A 23,900-nucleotide genomic window follows, 5' to 3' on the forward strand; every position below is an offset into this window, starting at 1 on the left:
TGGAAAGATGGACTACTAATATGGAATAGAATGAATATTAAACAATCAAATTATGCATTGAGTATACAAATAGGAAAATGATAAACATCACGAAGTGATTTTTATAATTTTATCACTAATGAGACGAGTCATACAAATATACTTGTATACAATCCGCATACAATTCACGGATTGAAAATCTGAATTTGTGAACTCAACAATTTGAGTTCGTGAATTTAGGGCGAATTCGCTCTCAATTCGCCAATTCATGCGCGAAGCATAGGAGCATCTACTCTTTTAATGAATTATATGACTTGGGTTTTACATTTTTTTATGCATAAGCGCGTAAATTCAATTGAAGAATCTTTTATTGAGTAATTATGTAATAATTATTTAAAATTATATTCACAAACTTGTTTTTGCTACTTGTTATCTTATTTATATCCATCTTTGATGGTAATGATAAACCAATTTATAAATTGCTCCCTAAATATAAAGTTTACTGCTGGGAACTATATAAATCTGTGATGTTTTTATAGGCACTTTTCAATGTTCAGAAAAAAGTTATTTGGTGCATTGGTTGATGTTTCTCTCATATTTAAGATCTAAATGACATTTATCTTAAGTTTCTCTTATGAAAACTATATCATGAGGAGGTGGATTGGACCACAATTTTTTTTTTTTTGGGTTTTGTTTTGTTTTATCGGTTGTTATTCAAAAAATTGACAGTCTAAGGGGAACTTTGTTCCCACTTTTGAGATTTGCATTTCAATTCTCGCAACATTATGGAGGTAATGTGAAATTGTTTGTCCTTCCCAATTCACCACATCCCAGATGTGAAAGTCATGGAGTATATTACAATCTTATCACATTTTTAACACTGCAACAAAACACTGATGTGGTGCCAAAATTTTAACAGCAATTTAAAAAAAAAATGCTGCACATTTTTAATGTGGCACTTGATTGCTGTAGAAACATGGACCCATCTTTTATTTTTATTTTTCATTATTCATTTTGTATTTGTCCATCGTCCTCCCTTTCTCTCTATCTTACTTCTCATCTACTACTACTCTCTCTCTCTCACACACACAAGTTAAACCTTGTGTATTGGGGATGGTAATGGTGTTGGATCCGTAGAAATGAATCGGAGTTTGAAGGAATCTCTGATCGGAGGGAGGTCACAGCACCGGCGAGGTCTCAGTCTCAACGGAATCTCCAAGGATACGGACGAGAACTTGGATCTCTTCTCTATGAATAGCCGGAGTCTCTCCGTTGCTTCGTCCGACGAATCCGACGGTACGATTCCTCTTCATATGCACCGCATTATCCTTCTCTTTGAATCTCACTACTCCTTAGTTACTTGTGGACTGTGATATTTCATTCAAAGCTGTATGATTTAGTTTAATGCACAGTTAATTTTGATCTGATTCTGTTCAATCAGCTAATTAATGCCTTCACAACTTGTTCATAATTTAATTCATACATGTTCAATTATTGGGATTTTATGAAGCCAGAGCGTTTTGATTTCAGTGTTAATTTACTTTTCATTACCTAATTGCAGTTTCAGTGAAATTGGGGAGGCTTTCAGTTGGATCAGCGAAACCCTACAAAATATATGACTGCCAGACCGACTTCTTCTTCTACTTCTTCCTCCGAGGACACCAATTCATGGGCCGTTCATGCCTAGTCGCCGCCGGACTGCACTAGTGGCGGTGGCCGGGCATACGCTTCATTCTCTCTCCAAGTATTCGCGAGATTTCGAAGGCAGGTGATCGGGATTATACCAGCTCGGTACCTCCTCTTGATTACAAGGCAAACCCCTTGTTTCCATCCTCGGCAAAGCCCATGATTCAGGTACTACTATCTCTCTCTATTTGTATATGCCATATATATTTATATATGTTTGGTAGAACTTAAATCTTGTCCCGAACTCTGTAATTGTTTAAGTAGACTTTTCATATATGAATTATGGAAATTAAAAATTGGTCCCCAATCCATTGGTTTCAGTGTAATTAAATTGTCTAATAAAAAAGATTGAATTTTGGTCAGATTGTGTCGTGTAAGAGTTGCTAATATACATTGTAGTCCTATGTTGATTTTTGTAAGATACGAACATTCGAAAATGTGACTCACTTACATAATTTGTTGTGCATTTCCAGAGAACTTAGGAAAGGGCAAAACTTGCCAGCACATTGGACCTACTTGGTATGTACTGCTGCAGAGAACTTCATTCACTTCAATTTAGATAGAGTACATATACATATATACATGCCTATCTGTCTCTTGCATACACACAAAGAGAGATGAAGATGATGCTCAGTGCCATATTTTTTAGATCTAAACTAAGACATTAATGTTTATTTGACAAATATTGCATTTTTGGTTGCAATGCAAAGACATTGTGAGAAGCATGAGGTGAGAAATGATCAGAGAATATATTTATTATCACACATCAATGGCCATAATTTGTTTATATCTAATCATATAAAGCTTCAGGTTCAGTATGTCTTATCAATTGTCATTGACATGTGTTTCTTACATGGGTTTAGTACTTAAGTAGGTGCATGATTTTAACTTTGCTTTAGTTTTCATGTACTCCATCTTTCGGCGTCTCACCTGTCAAACAAAAACTGAGTGATTTTCTTATTACTTTCAAAGTCGTGATGAGTGTGTTTCTCATTGTTTTCATGGTTCACACCTATGAAATTATTTCGTATAAATGCGATGGCAGTTTCCAATTAGATATTTGTGATCAGTTTTTTCCTTTATATATAAAGCCATTCAATTTGGCTCATTTTAGCAACTTTAGTTTGAGGTAAAAATTCGTGTTCATGAGCTATAATTATGTTGTGTCGGTTTAAAGGTATTCTACTAAATAAATCAATCCGAACACGACCCATTTAATAATCGTGTCAAGAACCCTTAACAAAAAAAATAAAATAAAATAAAAAAATAAAAAAAGACTATATAAATGAAAATTTGACTCCGTAAACACCTTAGTATTGGGCCAGATGGAGTCCGAGCCAGTAGGAGATGACCACCCTCTGTCCGGATCAGCACCGGAAGAAACAAATAAAACACTATTCAGACAAAGTAATAGAACAACTATATATATATATATGTATACATGATATAAAAGTCATTACAACTTTTAATAGAAATGAATTAAATTTTTAATACTATTACTCAATACATGTATATAAATAAAAATTCATAGTCGTGTCCAAGTTATATTTGTGTCCTACTTTTTAAAATTTTGACTTATCAATTAATTTGTGTGACTTGTGTCTGTGTCCATGCTACATAGATTGTGATTGATACATATAGGTCATATAATTGAATTTTAATAAATAAATATTGTGACATGTTCAGTCATATAATTGCAAATCTATATCATGTCATCAATAAAGCCTTTTTATTGCCAAAAGTAGTTGCTGGCAAAATGGTTTTTTTTTTTTTTTTTTTTTTTCTTCCTGCTGGCATAATGATTCAAAAAAGTACTATATGAACAGTTAATAAATGCTGTTTTTCAATATATAAATCAAATTAGTGAGACTAGTTACTTAACTCGAGTGAGAGTACTTCATGTATAATTGGAAAAAGCCAAAATCAATTAAATCAACTAGCCAAAAAATGAAAGTTGAGTGGGTTAGCGGTCGCTATTGGTTATCGACAGTTAATTTGTTTTACAAAATAATGCAAAACTTAGGGAAAAGTTAATAAATGATTATTTATAGCATTAGGTGGTTCAATTATTGAAAAGAATAGGACGTATGGACAAATAGAACACGAGTAGAGTAACATATATCTAACCAAAATTGGAATGTATTTATCACACCCACCTAAAAGACTATTGTCTCCTTAATAGTCTCTACATTTTGAACGCTAATTCCACACCCATATGACTTGAATTTCCAATGTAGATTAGGAGTGAGAATCTAGTGAGTGGAGAACTAGAAAGAGGAATCAAGAGAAGTAAGGCCACTGCGAACTAAGGTAGTCTTTTATCATTAATGATTTTTGTTAAGCATATATACATGAAAATCCCTACATGCACTCATGTGAGGAGTGAATAAGAGATCAGGACTTTATATATATGTGGTTGATTGATTGTCAAGTTTTCAACGGGCTACTGGCCTAACAGTATCAGTCTTTTACTTCCCAAAGGAAGGTTAGGAGTTCAAGTCTCAGAAGAGATAAGTGTGTGTGAGTACTAACTGGGAAAAAAAAAGATTGATTGTCAAGTTTTATATATGTAATTGATCATCAAGTGAGTCTCCTTCATCTTTTATATATGTAAAGCATATACATATACATATATAATCTCTACACACACTCATAGTTAGGGAAAATATCCTTCATCTTTTATATATGTAAAGCATATACATATACATATATAATCTCTACACACACTCATAGTTAGGGAAAATATATCTTGAAAAAACCCATTTCCTTCAAGGAACATGGGTACCAAGTGAATACGTTTAAAAATAATACTACGTAATATAACTTTTCATGTACAAAGTGTGAATAAATTCACTTACTCAGTGAGGGGTAACTAAGAGATCAAGAGACTCTCTCTCTGTATGTGTGTGCGTGTGTATAGCTCTTGGTTGCTTATTGGAAAGAAAATGGAAATCGTCCAACAACCACAAAAGACACTAACATATTAAAAGTAAAAAAAAAAAAAAAAAAGCTTATATTATTGTCACACTAATAAGTCCATTTATGATGAAGACTTGGATAAAGAAATACATATGCTTCTAGTATCTGCAACATAAAAGCACTTAAAAGTGAGAAAATCTACATGAGCATTTTATTATTCACACAAGAACAATAAAAGTGCTACATAGCAAACGTTAAATAATTAAAGTGCTACATAGGAAACATATGTAAAATTAACACTAGCTATATAATTTCTAGGATAGAATCTAGCTTTTACTGTATTGCTGTATTTTTATTTTATTTTTATTTTTTGAGAACTAGTGTGAGCTTAATTTACAAGTCTAACCCTTAAAAGAAACATCACCGAGCCATGTGCATATATTTTAAGAGGTGTTTGTAGTTTGTAGTGTACTTAGTGTACATAGGTCGAGATATGTAAGTTTATCAACGATCTGTAAACTATAATAATTCGTGTTAAGTCATTAATCACAAATTTACATGAATCCCATATCTTAGAACTTCATGATTTTCACATATCTATAATGCATAAATAAATACTAGTTAGATATAAATACCTCGATTCACGATATCAATTCTTGTTGAGATTAAGTCCAACGTCTAGATCCTTTGGCCACGAACTAATCTGCAACTCTAATCAACAGGTAAAGGTGAAAACTGGTTTCTCTCTCTTGGCCTTTTGCACACATAAAACTTTTACGTGTTGTTTCATTAATTGTACATAATTGATGGAGTATATGCACTTTTATAAAGGCAGAGAGAGGACCAGTTTTCCTTATAGTAACATAATTCTACTTTCCATCAAAGTAAGGAATAAGAAAGGAAAACACTTCTCCAATAACTAATTACCAAAAAGGTAATTATAAGTTGATCAAAAATAAATAATATTAATTGATATATATTTACTTTTCCACCAAGTAATATGTCACATGTCCAAATCATGTGGGCCACAATTAAATAAATAATTTTACATTCTCCCACTTGGCACATATGATAATTTCTGTAGTGGTTTAGTAAAATAGTTATTAATGTGCACCATAAATTAGATTAACTCATTAAATTGGTCATCATAAATACCATGGTAAATAAATTACCAATGCGAGTCATGGCGGTTATATATCCTTAAATGACATAGTCCCTTCCATGTACCACAACACTAGTAATCTATTCAACATAGTCTATAAATGAGAAGTATCAATAATGATCTAACAATAATGTCTTTTCCAAGACTATTCCTATTACCACTTATTAAAGTAATACGTACATGTACATTAATTAATAGGAAATATCAGCAACACATTTAATCAGCGCAAAATGTCAAATATATATAAGCACTATTTAAGTAATCCACAATTAAAAAATAAACATCATTGACTACATTTAAGACCCATACTTTCAACATGTTCCATAAATGTCTTGGATGGTAGTCCATTCATTAATGGATTGCAATCATAAGTTGTGTGCTTATAATTTCAATAGACATTTGTTGTTTCTAAATATCATCTTTAATGATAAAGTATTTCAACTTTAGAATACCTATCATTTTTCATACAAGAAAATCAACAATTGCAGCATAAATTTTCAGCAATCTGAAAACGGTACCCATAACTCCAAGTCCTGAAATAAATTCTGCAACCATAAATTATAACCTCAAAGCATGCTACAAATTAAAATTTCATAATAGACAAAGTAATCATAAATTACTTTGCACTTTTTCATAATATTGTTCCTCCAATCAAATCTTCTAGAACTCTTTTAATATATGCTTTATGAGACAATTCTAAAAATAAATCAATGTGAATTATAAAGAAATATTTCTATTCCTGTCACATAGGATGCCTCATCCATATCTTTCATTTCAAAGTTATTAGAGATAACTTTTAGTTTCATATAATAAACTAAGATAACTACTAACAAATAAAATATCATCAATATATAGAATCAGAAATATAAACTTCAATATATAGAATCAGAAATATAAACTTACTCCCACTAACCTTCTAGTATATACACTGATCAACAGTGTTTTTCTTAAAACCAAAAGAAATAATGGTATCATTAAACTTAATATACCATTGTTAGGAAGCTTGTTTAAATCCATATATTGATATCTTAAGTTTGCGGACCATGAATTCTTTACCCTCTAATATGAAGTCTTCAAGTTGTTCCATATGGATTTCCTCTTATAAACTCCTATTCATAAAAATTGTATTCACATCCATTTGATGTAACTCTAAATCATAATAAGCTACTAATGCCATGATATTTTAAAAGATTCCTTCTTAAATACTAGAAAGAAATCTATTCATTCATGACACTAATCCATTTAGTAAAATCATTACTGTTAATGGCTTGTGAATATGTAATCGGATCCGTATATATCTCGCTATATATCAAAAACAGATTCTTGCAGATATATCACATAGTCATTCGGAATAGCAGATCTCCTTTCTCTTTGAGATCGTCTTAATGTTATTCCTTATGATTCTTCTACAATCTATTCATTGGTGACAATCTCATTATAGAGTTGTTGATCATTTAATTGTTCTTTGCTGTTATACATTTCAACAACTGAAGGAACAGTTATTTCCTTATAAGTTATAAGTAAAGATATTTGTACCCTAACTTCTGAAATGATCAAATTCTTATTTTTATCACTCCCACTGATTTTATCATTCTTAATGAATCTGACATTACCGGTTTCAATAATTATCGTACTATGTTTCGGATAGTAAAACTTGTACTATTTAGATTACTTAATATCGACAACATTATGGGTAACGAGGAATTACTTAACATACTCCTAACCAATTCCATAAGAGTACGATTACGCCTTACAGCTACATGCTTCTGCTGTGGCATGTATAGCAAAGTGTATTGAACATAAATGGTATACATTTCAAGAAGTTTAACAAACGGTTAGAGTATTAACCTGTTTCATCATACTTTACATAATATTCACCACCTCTATATGACCTTATGATTTTCACTTTCTATCTAATTGTTTTTCAACCTCATTTATGTATACTTCAAGGGTAACCACTGCTTGAGATTTTTCATATAACAAATAGATATATCCATAACGTGAAAAATCAACTATAAAGGCGATAAAATACTTTTCTCCTCCAAAAGATGGAATATCAGAAGGTCTACAAATAATTTCAAGAAGCTATGTACTTATTGTGGCTCATTTCTTTGTGCGTTTAGTTTGTCTACCCTTAATACAATCTACACACACATCAAAATCAGTAAAGTTTAGATTCAGAAGAATCACATCCTTTACTAATTTTCCTAACCTTTCACTAGATATTGACCTAGTCTTTTATGCCAAAGATAAATTTTCTATTAATTGAGTTACGCTTAATTCTAACATTATGATACAAGATCAAAAGGATTTTAATAAATAAACCATCAAATTTGAATTTACAGGAATCATCAATAATAATACCATAACTCACAAATTATATTTTCTTAAATAAATATCATTACCAAATTTAAATGAAAAACCATTAACATAAAGTTTTTGAAATAAAATCAAATTATGGGAAATTGAATAAACATAAAAATTTTAAAATAATTTAAATAAAATCCATTGTCTAACATTAAACATAGTGTCACAATGGTTTCAACAAAAGTTTTTCCCAATTATCATAAATAAGAAATTCTTATTTGAATTTGTGGTTTAGCCCATAAAAAATTATTGCATCTATTAGAAATATAAATATTAATACTTAAGTCAACCTATCATGTATTAAAAAGAATTTCAACAAGTAATTCGCAATATACAAAAACCAAAAGCATACTTTTCTTTTTCGAATTATTCTTTATATGTCATGTAATCTTTCTAAAAGTGTTCAATACATTAATGACACTTTTTCATTATTACATTACTTTCTTTTAGTAGATTGACCTAAATCTTTTAATTTTGGGCGTTGCTCACTTATTGCCTTTTCTGACTTATTCCCAAATTTCTTTCTAACTTCTTGAGTCATCAGATGAACATAATGATTACCTGCTACTTAAGCTTTGTCACCTCCTAAATTAACATAATGGTCAATTCTTTTACTTTCCACTTGTCTTAATAGTGTTAATTTGAAATGACTCATACCGAGTAGACAAAAATTGAGATAAATTGAATAAGAAAATTCTTTTCCACAATCTTCCATAAGGTTCTCAATTTGGTAGCAACATTAGTCATCTTAAAAACATACACATACATGATAGTTATATCAATTAATAATTTTCGTTTTAGATATTTATCTACAACACGAAAACATTCTTATAATCAAATATTCCTTAGCACTATCATTATGAGGAACAATTATTCGCATAACCATATGCTTAATCTGTTTGATCTCTCCCAAGCTTTATGGAGAATCTTTTCTTCCTCACTGTTTTTATCAGTAATAACAGTAAGTTTCTCAATTTAAAATGTTAAATTAAGATTTAACGCATCTAAATTTTGAACTCAACTTACTCATTTCATTATGAAAAGTTAGTCATATTGAGAATCAGAACAGATGTAGCATGCGCATTAAGTGATATAATAAAACAAATATAATAAGATAAAATCTTAACAACAATAATGCTTTGAGTTAACAACACGTATGTATAACTTAAAAATATAAATACAATGTATAACTATAGTACCCCTTTAGGTGGCAACTATAAAATACTAATAATGATATTTACATGTATTTATATGTAAACATTTATTGGTGATGCATTATTTAATTAAACAAATAAATTATCTTTGGATATCCTATATTTACCTAATTAAAAAAAAAAAAAAAATACATACGACCCTTCAATTTTTATTTAATCACTTGAAAATCAATTCCCTTTGAGAAATTATTTCTCATAATTAAATAAAATCAATATTCATGAATATCACAAAAAATTATAAGCATCATAATTCATGAAATATTACAATTATATTTACTACTAAAATTAATATTCATCAACTATTATGGTTAGGCCACTTTGGTAGCTACCAACCTTTACATAATATGAATATTAAATTAGAGAGTAACTAATTTATGATTAATTATGTCTATTACAAAAATTAATATTCATCAATCATTATGATTGGGCTACTTTAGTAGCTACCAATCTTCACATAATATAAATATTAAATTAAACAGTAATTAATTCATCATTAAGTTATATTTATTACTAAAATTAATATTCATCGACCATTATGGTTAGGCCACTTTGGTAGCTACTAACCCACACATAATATGAATATTAAATTAATTAGTAATTAATTATTTATTAATTTACCCATTTAATATTATACACACATACTCATAATTGTCGATTAAAGTTTAAGCAACTTCGATCTCAAAAACTTAATAGTCCGAAATTTCATAAAAAATATCTTTTTATTTTATATACATAATAAAATATATTATTTTATTTTCGGACTTAAAGATCATAATTGAATCAATTTAAAATTGATTCTACAATATGTATGTATGTTCGGGTACGAAACAACAAGTTATTTGCATGTCTAATTTATTAGATTAAATTTCTAAACTCACAAATTATTGTAGAAATTTAAATTTCTAAAATAAATAAATCAATACATATATTTTATGTATTCAATAACTTTAATTTTAATTTATTTTAAATTAAAATCAGAATCTTCAAATCATTGGACAAATACTTATAACAATAATTTAAACCTCTTTAATAAAATAAATAAATACACAAACTTTATGTATTTATTAATTTTTAAATAATAATAATAACGAGTCTTTGTAATCCTTTCACAACTGACTGATCTAAACATACAATTCTAAAAGAATGGATTATACAATCATTTAATTTTAAATTTATACATATTATTTATGCAACTTTAATGAAAAATAATGAGTTCCTAAATCGTTAGCTCTGATACCACATGTAAACTATAATAATTCGTGTTAAGCCATTAATCACAAATTTACATGAATCCCATATCTTAGAACTTCATGATTTTCACATATCTATAATGCATAAATAAAGACTAGTTAGATATAAATACCTCGATTCACGATATCAATTCTTGTTGAGATTAAGTCCAACGTCTAGATTCTTTGGCCACGAACTAATCTGCAACTCTAATCAACAGGCAAAGGTGGAAACTGGTTTCTCTCTCTTGGCCTTTTACACACATAAAACTTTTACGTGTTGTTTCATTAATTGTACATAATTGATGGAGTATATGCACTTTTATAAAGGCAGAGAGAGGACCAGTTTTCCTTATAGTAACATAATTCTACTTTCCATCAAAGTAAAGAATAAGAAAGGAAAACACTTCTCCAATAAGTAATTACCAAAAAGGTAATTATAAGTTGACCAAAAATAAATAATATTAATTGATATCTATTTACTTTTCCACCAAGTAATATGTCATATGTCCAAATCATGTGGGTCACAATTAAATAAATAATCTTACACGATCAGCTACAAAACAATACATATAGCTCAATGAAGGATACGTCGGCCAAAAGCACAGGGACAACCTTCATATTTGACTCGTTACCGTTATCATCATAATCAGTTATTCCCTTTGATTTGTACCTTTATAAATAAATAAATATATATATATATATATATATATGTATACTTTTTCAAAAAAAAAAAGAAAAGAAAAGAAAAGAAAAAATAATTATGCGTTCATATAAATACTACCAGATTTAAAATGAAATTTATTGGTTGGGACTTTTATTCCAAGAATATTTCTCATTTCACATTATTTATTTCTTAGTAAATGCATATATCTAATATTGGAAGAATTAGAATTGCAATAAATGTGCATTAAAAAATCAACAAGACTGGGATTTAGTGTTTGATTGATGCATTCAAGAGATCAATATATGAAAAACTTCTAAGTGTAGTTGGTACTTACCTATCTAATATGTATCTGAGGAGAATAAAATGATACGCTTGTTATAGTGTGTGTGTGTGAGAGAGAGAGAGAGAGAGAGAGAGTGAGTGAGAGAGAGTGAGAGAAAGACTGACCATGGCGAAACTTGGTTAGGATTCAAGTTTTGATCAAAAGAAGGTGGTGGAGACTGACAACGGTTCATACAGACGTTAAAGCAAAGAGAGTGTCGAATGCCGAATGAGCATCAACATCACCACCAAAATACATACTCTCAGCCTTTTCTTTTCCATACCTTCATCAAAATATATGAACCAAAATCAACTCGTTTAATTCAATTTTAGTTAACTAACAATGTTTCTGTTGACAATTGACTAATTAAGGCATAGAAAATCCTATTTGGGTAATTAACAAAAAAAATTACCAATAAAAAAGATGATAAAAAATTTCACCTAGGATTTAGTTTGCAAAACAAGAATTACAGACCTTGATTAGCAGTTGCAGAGAGAGGGGGGAGACAGCGGCTGAAGCTTGCGAACGGCAAACCCGAACTGGAATAGCGGGCGATGGAAACTGAAAGATATGGGTTTTGATTTTTTGAACAATCTGAAATGATATGTCGATATGGGTTTTGATATAGGTAAACTTTTTGGTTTTTGCTCGAGATTTTTGGGAAAGGCTCGAGCTCTTGCAATTGAAATTTTGTGAAGCGTCTTTTCATCTTCCCAGGGAGTTTATGCTCGAGCTCCTTGGAAAAGGCTCGAGCACCTTGGACTTCTGTTCTAGCAGAGAATTCTATGCTCGAGCATTTTTGCCATAGTTGCTTTTCTTGCTTTATTCCTTTTTGTGCTTGAGCTAGGAAACTTGTGCTCGAGCTTTTGCACTTGAACTTTTCCAGAATCACCTTTTAGACTCCAAACTTGCTTCATATGGTCAGGGACAACTCCAAAAGGCTTGGTAACAGTCTTTAAGCCTCCAGAATCACAATTTTATCCTTTTCTTTGGGAAAGTACCTACAAAAGAAAATAAACTAAAATCAGTCTAAAACGGTGTAGAAGTATCACTTAGGGTCTTAACATATGCACGTTTAGGGGCTCGAATATGCAATATTCAGCGCTCATCAAATATATCATTCATGCAATAACAAAATATGATTACATCGTTTCTTTGTCAAAATGGTTCAAGTTACTTCAATGGATTAGAAAATCCTAAGGAGACCACAAAATTTATAAAATGGTCTCAATACCATTTTCATCCACAAAATACTTAAGGATGGCTATCAAACACTAGCTTAGGGCAAAATTATACATGTTTGATTACAAGTTCTATTTGCATCAAGATTAACATGCTTCAAAATAACTAGCTTCTAGTCAACAAAAGAAGTCCTCATTGTCATTATGGATGATATTGTGGATCGTTCATTAATTATTTCCCGATTCTTGAAAAATGATAATAAAGGGGTGAGTACAACAGCTTAGTAGGTTGTGCCTAAAACGGGCTCCTTAATGATCCCATGAGTCACAACAAAGAATATGATATAGAAAGAAGGGGTCATGGTCAATTTGGGAAAAAATAAACCAATTAATCATCTTCACACAATTCCACACCTACTTGATGAAATGAAATGAAATGCAATGCAAATGTCCGACCCCATTTCCAAAATTTCTTTACATAACACAACAACTGTCAAACCATTAATGTAACCTGGCAACTCCTTAGTGTCATTTGAGGCCTAGATAACTCAACCACTCATAGGGCAATCTCCCTGCGTTTCATTAACCCCAAGGACACAAGGCGACTCCTTGTCCTCCGGTTTTCGCAAACATTTTTTCAAAACCTTTCAAAAATACTTATCAAAAAAAAAAAAAAAAAAAAAACTTTCAAAAATCAATTTCTCTTTTCGAAAATCAACTTTCCCCTTTACTCCCACAATGCCAATGTATGAATGTTCCAAGGAGTTCTACATCATGCCAACATGAAATTTCATACATCAAGCTACAATCATACTTGTACACTTTAGAAGTAGTTAATACAACAATTCTCATACTTTCAACTTATCAATCAGAGCACTTTAAACATGAAAATCATGTAATAATATCAATCGAACATATATCTTCACAATAGCTCACACAAACATGCAATCTAACACATCAAAGGCACATAAAGCATGTATATCATAAATCACAATTACAAGTTTAACTATCATGCTTCACAATCACCACTTATATATCACAAATACAAAAGGAATAACTCACAAAAATCAGAGGTACGTTGTACGCTTTAGAAACCCCTACCTTAAGAGATGAGCAAAAACCCCAATTTTTTCCCATATTTGAAAATTCCAATGTCACCCAAATGAAAATCTGCTCCAATCACTTTAAAGCTCTCGTTGAGCTTTACGACTTCGCCTTCAATTGCAAAGGCAAAATCCTAGAGGAAAGAGATGAGATATAGGCTTGAAAGTGTAAGTTTTAGAGAGAGAAAGAGAATTATAGAGAGAGAGAGAGAGAGAAGCTTGGCTAGTGGATGAAGAAGATGACCACATTTGTCGTCTTGTGGTCCTTGTAAAAAGCCTTGGTCAATGGTGGGTTCCGTTGACCTCTAAAATACCTAATATGCCCTTTAATGCATATATACACATTATCCATGCAACAAATGTATATTTAAACACATAAACACATAGATATATACCAAATAAAAATAATGAAATGCCCATGGACTAAAAAAGAATACTCATGCTTGAAAAATCTGTGGGACCTACCCGGGACCTCCTGGCTCGAAAATTTGAAAAATGCCTAAATGGCTCAAAATGCATTTCTAAGAGTTCTAAACTCTAAGAAATACCCCAAAGTACTCTCAGAACCTTTGTGGCACGCTAACCAGCGCATGGTACGCAAAACAAGGCGAGAAAAAGAATAATCCGAAAAATCAAATAAATACTGGAAAAATGGAAAATTGTGAATAACCGTTGTGTTTTAAATACCACTAGCATTTTCACTGGGGGAAGTAATAATTGATTTTTCAATTGTGATAGAAAATTTTTGAATGTTATCATAAAAGTCTACAACTGAACTTAGAGAGAGCAAGAGAATGCAGATGCAAATGCGATACAAGAGAGCATAAATGGGTTTGGTTGGAGCAAAGGGATGCAAAAGCCTTTATATAGGAAGGGGGTATAACGATTATATTAGGGGTAGTATTGGAATTAATACAAAAGCATAAATCGGGTATGACGATTATATTAGGGGTAGTATTGGAATTAATACAAAAGCATAAGTCACATGCATCTCAATACGGTCGAAAAACAACTGACAGTCAAATTCAAGGGGCAAGTTGCCCACTTTTGAAACTATATGGACTGACTTGCTTACTTTTATACTACAAGGAGGTATTTTGCTCATTTGGTGAAACCTCATTTTTCCTACACTTTTGCCTTCTGTTTTTTCTTTGTTACTTTTGCTCTCCTTATCCTTGAAATGGATTTTCTCCTTCCTAATTTTGCACAGAAACATTATATCCATTATTAGAAAGAAAGAAAACAAAAAGGAAAAGAAAAAGAAGCACATCCAAGCCACAAAGTTTAGTACTAACCAAATCGCCAAATCCAATTCCATTAATTTCCCAAACACCAAACTCAATAAATTTGAACAACTCCTCATTCATGATATTCAAGATAACAAAAAATTAAATGGATACAACGTGTTCGTAGCATAAAGATGAGTTTAATGCATATATTAGTACTTTTATCACTAATGGTTCGTGTAGTTACCCCTCTCCACTACTCAGACTTCTGCCTGATTTAAACACCGTTAGCAGTTTTCCATCAATTTCAATCCACAGAGATGATCAGATAGCATAAATCCCTTCTCCGAATAAAATGTTTTCACTGGCTCACACCCTCCAAGCTTTATCTCCTCCACCTTCTCCTAAGACATGGACTCATATAGCATGGTTCAATCCCCCTATCCCAAGTCATAAATTTATATTATGGCTGGCTATTCAGAACAGGCTACAAACGCATGACAGAATGACAATCAACAGCGGTAGTCTCGAAGCCCTAGACTAGATTTGCCGTGTTGTGTTAAAATTTCATTTTATATTCATGCGTTGTTATGCCGTCTTGTGTTAAAATTTCATTTTATATTTTCTTCCTCTCTCATATTTTTCTGTTAGGGTTTTGATTATACACATTAATACCCAATTGAATTTTCCTTATATATATATATATATATATATATTCTTCCTCTCTCTCATATTTATTTGTTAGGGTTTTGATTGATTTATACCCAAAATTGTAAATATATGTTGGGGTTTTGATTGTTGTACTCATCTAATACCAATTTTAAAGATGTAGGGGTCTCTTTTGTGTTGAGGTTTTGATTGTACACATCTATAACCAATTGTAAAGATGAAGGGGTCGGACTATGCGATATGCTGCTTTGGATTCTTTACGACAGGGTGATGGTGTTGCAGCTGTGGCTGATGATGGATCATCAGGCCAAGATAAGTTCTCTTTTTCCTTTTAATTTTAATTTTATTTATTGGCTCTGAATTGTTTATGGTTTTGTTACAGAGAAAAAAAGAAAATTTCAAATTTTTTTTTTTTTTGATATAAGGAGAGTTTCAAACTGTCATTATTCTTATTTTTCTGTTTTCAAATACATTTCGCGTTTTTTCCATGATTAGTAATGGGAGAGAAAAAAAACCATCTTCCAATATTGGCTTAGTAAGAAAAATGCTATTTCTGTTAGAAGACTAAGGAGACTTAAGAACGAAAAAGAGTTGGAAAAAGAAGAAGACTCGCAGAAGCCATTACTTGGTCTGTGAATCTTCATCGACATTGCGCAAACACTCATAAATATAGCTATACCCTCAGCTATTCCAATACAGAATGAGCAGGTCTTTTCTTCATTGTACCAAGCTGTCCTCTCATTTTACTCCTTTGGCTTGTCTTCATTCTATCAAGCTGCCCTCTCACTTCACGCAGCTCCTTATCCTACCTAATTTCAGAAATAGGGATCCCTTTAGCTGACTGGTTACACTAGATAGATAGAGAAAAGGAAGCAGAAACAATGAGTTTTCTTCAATTCCTACTGCTGTTCTTAGTGGTGGAGCTTGCCGGAATTGCAGCAACTCCCTCAACAACTCTTGCCAAGCCCGGTTGCCCCCACCGCTGTGGCAATCTTACCATTCTTTATCCGTTCGGCACCCGCAAGAGCTGTTCCCTAAATGACTCATTCCTGATCACATCAGATCGATCCAAACCATTTTTAGCCAACAAACACTTACCTGTTCTTGATTGGCATGCACCTTCCCAGGTAGAGACTCGCAACTGTCCATCCATCAAGTGAGATGCTGGCATGCACCTTCCCAGGTAATAGACTCGCAACTGGCCATCAAGTGAGATGCTAAAAATAGGTAAGTGTTTATTGGCTAAAAATGGTTTGGATCGATCTGATGTGATCAGGAAGGAGTCATTTAGGGAACAGTTCTTGTGTGTGCCGAACGCGTAAAGCATGGTAAGATTGCCATAGTAGGGGGCATCCTGGCTTGGCAAGAGTTGTTAAAGGAGTTGCTGCAATTCCGGCAAGCTCCACCACTAAGAACAGTTGTAGGAATTGAAGAAAACTCATTGTTTCTGCTTCCTCCTCTCTATCTAGTGCAACCAGTCAGCTAAAGGGATCCCTATTTCTAAAATTAGGTAGGATAGGGGGCTGCGTGAAGTTAGCAGTTGAACAATCTGAAAGATACAAGTTAGCAGTTGCAGAAAGTTAGCAGTTGCAGAGAGAGAGGGGGGCAAGCTTGAGAGTTGAGAGACATCGGCTGAAGCTTGCGAATGGCGAACCTGAACTGGAACAGCGGGCAATGGAAACTGAAAGATATGGGTTTTGATTTTTTGAACAATCTGAAATGATATGCCCATATGGGTTTTGAACTTTTGATTCTTGCAGACAGATAAACTGAAATATATGGGTTTTGAACTTCTGATTCTTGTAGATTTTCTAGCTTGCAGTGAGAGAGAGAGAGAAGGCAAGTTCAGAGTTGAGAACGAGAATAGAGATGGAGGCGATTGGAGAGGCTGAAATGATATGCTGATATGGGTTTTGATATAGGTAATAGGTTTTGAACTTTTGATTCTTGCAGACTGACAGATAGATAAACTGAAATTTATGGGTTTTGAACTTCTGGTTCTTGTAGATTTTCTAGTTTGCAGTTGCACACAGAGAGGGGGCAAGTTCAGAGTTGAGAACGAGAATACAATGGAGGCGATTGGGGAGGCATTATTTATAGGTCAATTGATAACTCATGGGGTCTACCATGTGGGAGATAATTCCTAAATTTTAATTTTGAATTACAAAAATTCATATGGTGAGTTTTATTATTATTATTATTATTATTTGTCAGATTCATAGAATCATAGTGAATTGAGTTTATAACAAAATGGTTATTCATGACCCAAAGGTTATATTCATGTGCTCCTCCATTTTAGGCTTTATTACAATATATTGAGATCTACAGAATATAAAAATCAAACTAAGATCACAATCACATTGATGATATCTGTCGCAGGAATAGCTTCCAAGTCCTCCACTGAAGTCATCTCACTTGTTTAGTTATACAAGTCATTCGTAAAATGGGCCCACTCATAGTGTCATCATGTGAAATGTTTGGCAAGTTTTATCCCTCCTTCGAAGAATTCTCTGCACTTGAAATTTGAGAACACTTTTCTCTTCACAATAAAAATTGCTTTTCAATTTCTACGAAGTAAAATGTACATTTAATCTAATAACTCACCCTTCATTAATTTAATTTTTTTAATTTAATTATTTATTTCATTTTCATAGTAAAAAATAAATTCAAACTAATAGAAATTTCGATATAAAAAAAATTATTTAAAAATCAAAGAGCGTATGTTCTTAGATTTTTTGTCCAGCTTCTCTAATTATCAAAGAGAAAAAAATAAAATAAAATAAAAAAATAAAAAATTGAAGAGCTTTTTCTGTTAAGCAAGAACATCCAAACTGAGGAAGCATCCAAAACTAATTGTGCATTCATTTTGTTGTCTATTGTGAACTCCACCACCAATTTTCTTGTTTATTTTCAATTTTTGGCAAGATATTAGGGATTCTCATGTAGTACGAGTGTGGGTTTGTGGACGCTGTGCTTCAGAGGAATGTGCATCCATTGGGCACAAGACAATCCATTGATCAATATATTTTTTTCTTTCAACAAAATAAATACGTTGGTTATTACACCCACCACCTAAAATCATTATTTGTAGATCAAATTTTTAGAACTATCATTAATGCATATGCATAAAATTGGTTATTGCGTTCGAGTTGTGATTCGCCTAATATACTTTAGATTGCAGTGTTTTAGCAAAACAATTAGGTCAGAACATGGCAATGGTTAGTAGTTAGTTGGGGGAGGGGGAGAATCAATCTATGATCAATAGGTGGGGGCACTTTAGACCTGGCCCTAGGTTAGGTGTCTGTTATTTATGTGAATTTGACAATAACAAATGTTAAAATCATTTACTGACTCATTCATGGGTCACATAATTAATGATGTCGTCACAACACGTTAAAAGAAGTGTACGTGCTACCTATTGTCCATTTTCTCCATTTTCTAGTTATACAACAAAAGACATAACCTCTTAGAAGACCTAACTTTATCCTGTATGGTTGAACAAGAAAATTATACTGATTCCAATGAACATTATTAGTACAAGAGAAACAAATTGACTTGATAACTACCATGTGAGAGAATTCCTGAATTTTAATTTTGAATTACAAAAATTCATAAAGTGAAGTTTTCTATTTTTTTTTTTTTTTTTTTTTTTTTTTTTTTTTTTGTCAGATTCATAGTGAGTTGAGTTTATAACAAGTTGGCTATTTATGACCCAAAGATTATCTCCAAATGCTCCTTCATTCTAGGCTTTACTACAATATATTGGGACTCAGGATATAAAAATCAGACTAAGGTAACAATCACATTGATGATATATGTCACATAAAGGTAATTTGAATAATCAATTGAGATATTATTCGGGAGAAAAGAAAAATTAAAAAAAAAATTGTAAAATAAAAAATGAAGAAGATTGTATCAAAATATAATAATTTTCATCAAAATGAAAGAAAAAAAAAATATGATTATCATAATATTTTGAACTGATAGCTGCCAACTCCACTGAAGTCATCTCTCATTCATAAGATGGGCCCACTCAGAGTGTCATGTGCAAAGTTTGGCAAGTTTTATCCATCAGTGAAAGGATTCTCTCCACTTGAAATTTCAAAACACTTTTCTCTTCACAATTGCTTTTTAGTTTGCACTTAGTCAAGACCAAAAGTAAAATAAAATGTACATTTAATCTAATAACTCACCCTTCATTACATATTGATCTTAAAATTTTGACAATATTTTTTTATTTAATTAATTAATTTTAATTTCATAATAAAATTAAACTCAGACGGTCAAGTATGAGAGTACGAATTTCAATATAGATAAAAAGAATTAAAACATATATACCTCAAGATACTTCATAATAAAACTGTTCACAAACGATTTTAATAAGCATATATACCTCAAAATACTATCATGTCCGCTTTCACAGCTCTCACTTTCAAAGGTTTTAAAAATTAGCACTACTTCATTATAAAATTGTTCAGAAACGAGTTTAATAAGCAAAATTATTAAGATTATTATTTTTTTTAAAAAATAATAAATTAGATAAAAATTCACACACAATTATTGGTCCACACCGGAACTTAAACCCCATCCCTCCTCGTTCCTCATTAAGAATGATGACGTAATACCATTGAGTCACAGGCAGTTTGGTAAGATTATTTAGACTTGAGTACTCTTTAATGAATAAAAAATCTCTTGTTATTTGAGTTCAAATTCTTTACTTAAAACGCAACCATAATTTGATTATTTGAAACCCGAGTTACTAATGATGAGTTCAATTTATTCTTAATTACATATGTCCTTGTCATCATTACAATGAAGGAATCAAAAAAACGGATAGAAAAAGATTGACCAGATCACTGGCAATGTTTTGTGAGGTATATATTTTGTAATTGGCTAATTTCGTTGTCAAAGCAAGTCTTATTGAGTTGTAATTCTGAGTTCAAATTTCAAGTTCGAGATCGGTAGCGGAATTGAAGAGTTGTTCATGTTCGATAATATGAAGACTACGAAAAAATAAAAATAACACCTTAGGACACTTGCATACATCGGATATTTTTAAAAAATACATGTTATCAAAAAATTTCGAAGTATTTAAATCTTCAATTTAGGTCTAGTCAACTTGAACCGGTTCAAGGCAACTGAAACGATGAATATTGATTTTTGAGTGTTTATGAGGGGTTAGGTCTGAAATACGCCTTGACCCCCATAATTTGTCCTTCTCTCCTACAATGAGTTAGTCATCGGGAGATGGACTAATGTATTTTCCTAGGAAAGTGACAAGATGACTATTAAAAGCTTGCTTTGACACTCTGGAATTGCAATTCAATGTGATTGGTCTTTCCAATTAGATCCATCATGAACTCTGCTAGGACCACTTTTATGGTCACACGGTTAGTGTTATGTCTTTGTATTTCTTCCATTCAATTTGGACTTTAGTATTGTACATTGCAATTCACATCATGTATAATACTATACATATTCATGTCTTTCACACCACAAAATGGCCTTTAATTTGGAGAAAATGAAAAATTGCAGTCATACAAATATAAAGATTTAACATGATTTGGCTTATAGTGTTCACAGTGAAGATTGACAAAGAGTTTTTACAATGCAATTTTTTTTTGAAATAATAAAAATAAAAACAATTACAAGTGTCTAATTTTCTGAAATAATAAAAATAAAAACAATTACAAGTGTCTAAAAAATTTAATGTGGTTAATTATTGTTGACTGATACAGTTTTATAGAAAAGGTATAAAATAATGGCGGGAGCTAGAGATAAGTATCCAAATTTTGTATTATGACACATTAGATATATACTATATATATACACACACTCACACACAACAGTTGAAAATGCTCTTACAATTCTATTCGTAAAATAAAAAAATAATTTTTATTTAATTTACAAATTCCAACAAGAGATAGAGAGAGTTGAGAGAGAAAGAGGGACGAGTGAGCCCTATTGGAAATTTGTTATGAACACGACTCTGATATTTGCCTACATAAATTCATGTCACCATTAAATTCTTATCATGTTTGCTGTCAATCTACTAATTTACTTGGACATACAATTTTCCTCCTTTCTCTTTTTTCTTTTGACATAATTAAAGCTCACATTCAAAGGTCGACTTGCAGGTTTGGAATATGATCCACCACCAACCGCTCTTTTAATTCAATCCACTACTTTCCTTTGGAAGGTCTTCATCACTTTCCCTTTATGGTCCATCATTTTCTATTCCACTTTCTTCACGCCTTTATATTTTGGGGAAGTTCGTTTCCTCCTCTTCCACCATTTTCTGATTAATATTTTCTTTCCGACCGCCCACTTTTGCTCACCTAATCTCTCTTTATTTCAAATTTGTGTTTAAATGGTTTGAATGAAAAATCAAAAGCTATTATTGGGTAATATTATTGGTTCTTTGACAAAATAAGAAAGGGGTAATATTATTGGGTCACACAACCAAGAGGTGCATGATAAATGCCGGCAAAAACCCAATAATGCAGAGAAAATTAAGTGAAGTACTCCATATTCAAAGTATCTATAACTTCTTCAAGAGGGCCTACCGCTAGCTTATCCTTGTTTTCCTATTTTCGGGTATAAAATGAAGTAATCCATTATAAGACAGAGAATTTTTATTGTTGAAGAGTTGAGCAAATAGGAATAATTATTTTATTCCAAAATTTACTTTTAACCTAAATTCTTTATTAGTAAAAACTACATTAAATTAAAGAAAAAAAGTCATTAAAATATCAAGTAAAAAAAAAAAGAAAAAGGAAGATTCAAAATGAAAACTAGCTTAATTTCAATGTCATTATTTACTTGGAGAAAAAAAACACTAGCTAAGTTTGATCCGTTTGGCATACGTTTTGTTTTAGACGTTTTGTTTTAGGCGTTTGGAAACGATATTTTACTGTGAAAAAAAAAAAAAAAAACTTTTATGGTTTTAAACCATAAACAGTCGTCAAAACAAAAAATAAAAAAACAATTTTTTGATGTTTTGGTTTTGGACCACTGTTCACGAAATATTTTAATCCTGTATAAAATAAAACAAGGCTACACTAAATATACTTTTATGCCAACATGGACACCATAGCAATTCAAAAATAAAAACAACATAAATAAAACGCTACCGAACGGGGCAGATGTTGAAGAGAGGGTGATAGCTTCCTAATTGTTTGGTGTCTGGAAGCTTCAAAAGTCAATGACCTACTTTACTTTCTAAAAAGGGCAAAGCCATTGGGAAAAAAAGTAAATTAATTATTGACAACTTATATGGATTTTTCATTCTCCATCACTCCTTTTTTTTTTTAATGTGTCTGGTTAAATCTACCTTGATGACTTTGAGTCACTGTCTGTACCACTGCATTATCTATATAAAACACTCTTCTTCCTGCTAAATTACTAATTGTCTCATGTATATAAATGTAAAAATACTAATTGTCGTTGCTCATTAATCATTATTTATACAGTTTGGTATTATATAATATATAGTATACATAGTGAGTCATTGGAGATGGACTAATGTATTTTCCTTTAAAAGTGACAAGATGACCCTTAAAAGCTTGTTTTGACACTTTAAAATTGCAATTCAATGTGATTAGTTTTTCCAGTTGGATCGATATTTAATTGGCTACAAAGTTTAAATAGTGAACCACTTTTATGTTTCACTACATTACTGTTATGTTTTTATATTTCTTCCATTCAATTTGGACTTTAGTTGTGTATGTTACAATTCACATCATATATTATATTATACATATTCAGGTATTTCACATCGTATAATGGCCTTTATATCCAGCAAAGATTTTTTTTTTTTTTTCCTGAATACCAGCAAAGATTTATTAATCCAGATTTTGCTTATATCATGTACGGTAAGAGTTGGGATGAACAGTTGCCATCTTGGATGGGTAAATTGTGCTTTACCCTAATTATGTTTTTACATAAGTGCCGTTCTTCATCGAAACCCTTCAACATTTAAAGATTTTGAAGACGAACAACAAAGCATGTCACACAAGTATTGTTCTTCATCGAAGTCCTTCAACATTTAGAGATTTTGAAGAACAACAAGCACGCAAATGCTGTTCTCCTTCGAAGACTTTCAAATCCACCGTTCGAGATAAAGCTCTATCGGCCCTCGATCAGAAATCCAATCAAGTCTTCTTCAATCTTGAAT

General features: G+C 31.5%; 1 long non-coding RNA gene across 3 annotated transcripts; it reads left to right on the top strand.

The window, feature by feature from the left end:
• The first annotated feature begins 427 nt into the window (after positions 1–427).
• Positions 428–17,762, top strand: LOC132306429 (uncharacterized). Of its 3 annotated transcripts, XR_009481989.1 has the most exons (5): positions 428–1,275; positions 1,541–1,833; positions 2,139–2,184; positions 15,882–17,646; positions 17,732–17,762. It is a non-coding gene; the product is annotated as an uncharacterized LOC132306429 (long non-coding RNA). The 3 variants fall into 3 exon arrangements; XR_009481987.1 differs by having other exon boundaries at positions 951–1,275; positions 15,882–17,762; XR_009481988.1 differs by having other exon boundaries at positions 951–1,275; positions 15,888–17,762.
• Positions 17,763–23,900: the final 6,138 nt, after the last annotated feature.

Source organism: Cornus florida, unplaced genomic scaffold (genome assembly GCF_030987335.1).
Source record: "Cornus florida cultivar Cherokee Brave unplaced genomic scaffold, ASM3098733v1 CherokeeBrave_3.0.0_Hap2_Chr05, whole genome shotgun sequence".
Taxonomy (NCBI): Eukaryota; Viridiplantae; Streptophyta; class Magnoliopsida; order Cornales; family Cornaceae; genus Cornus; species Cornus florida.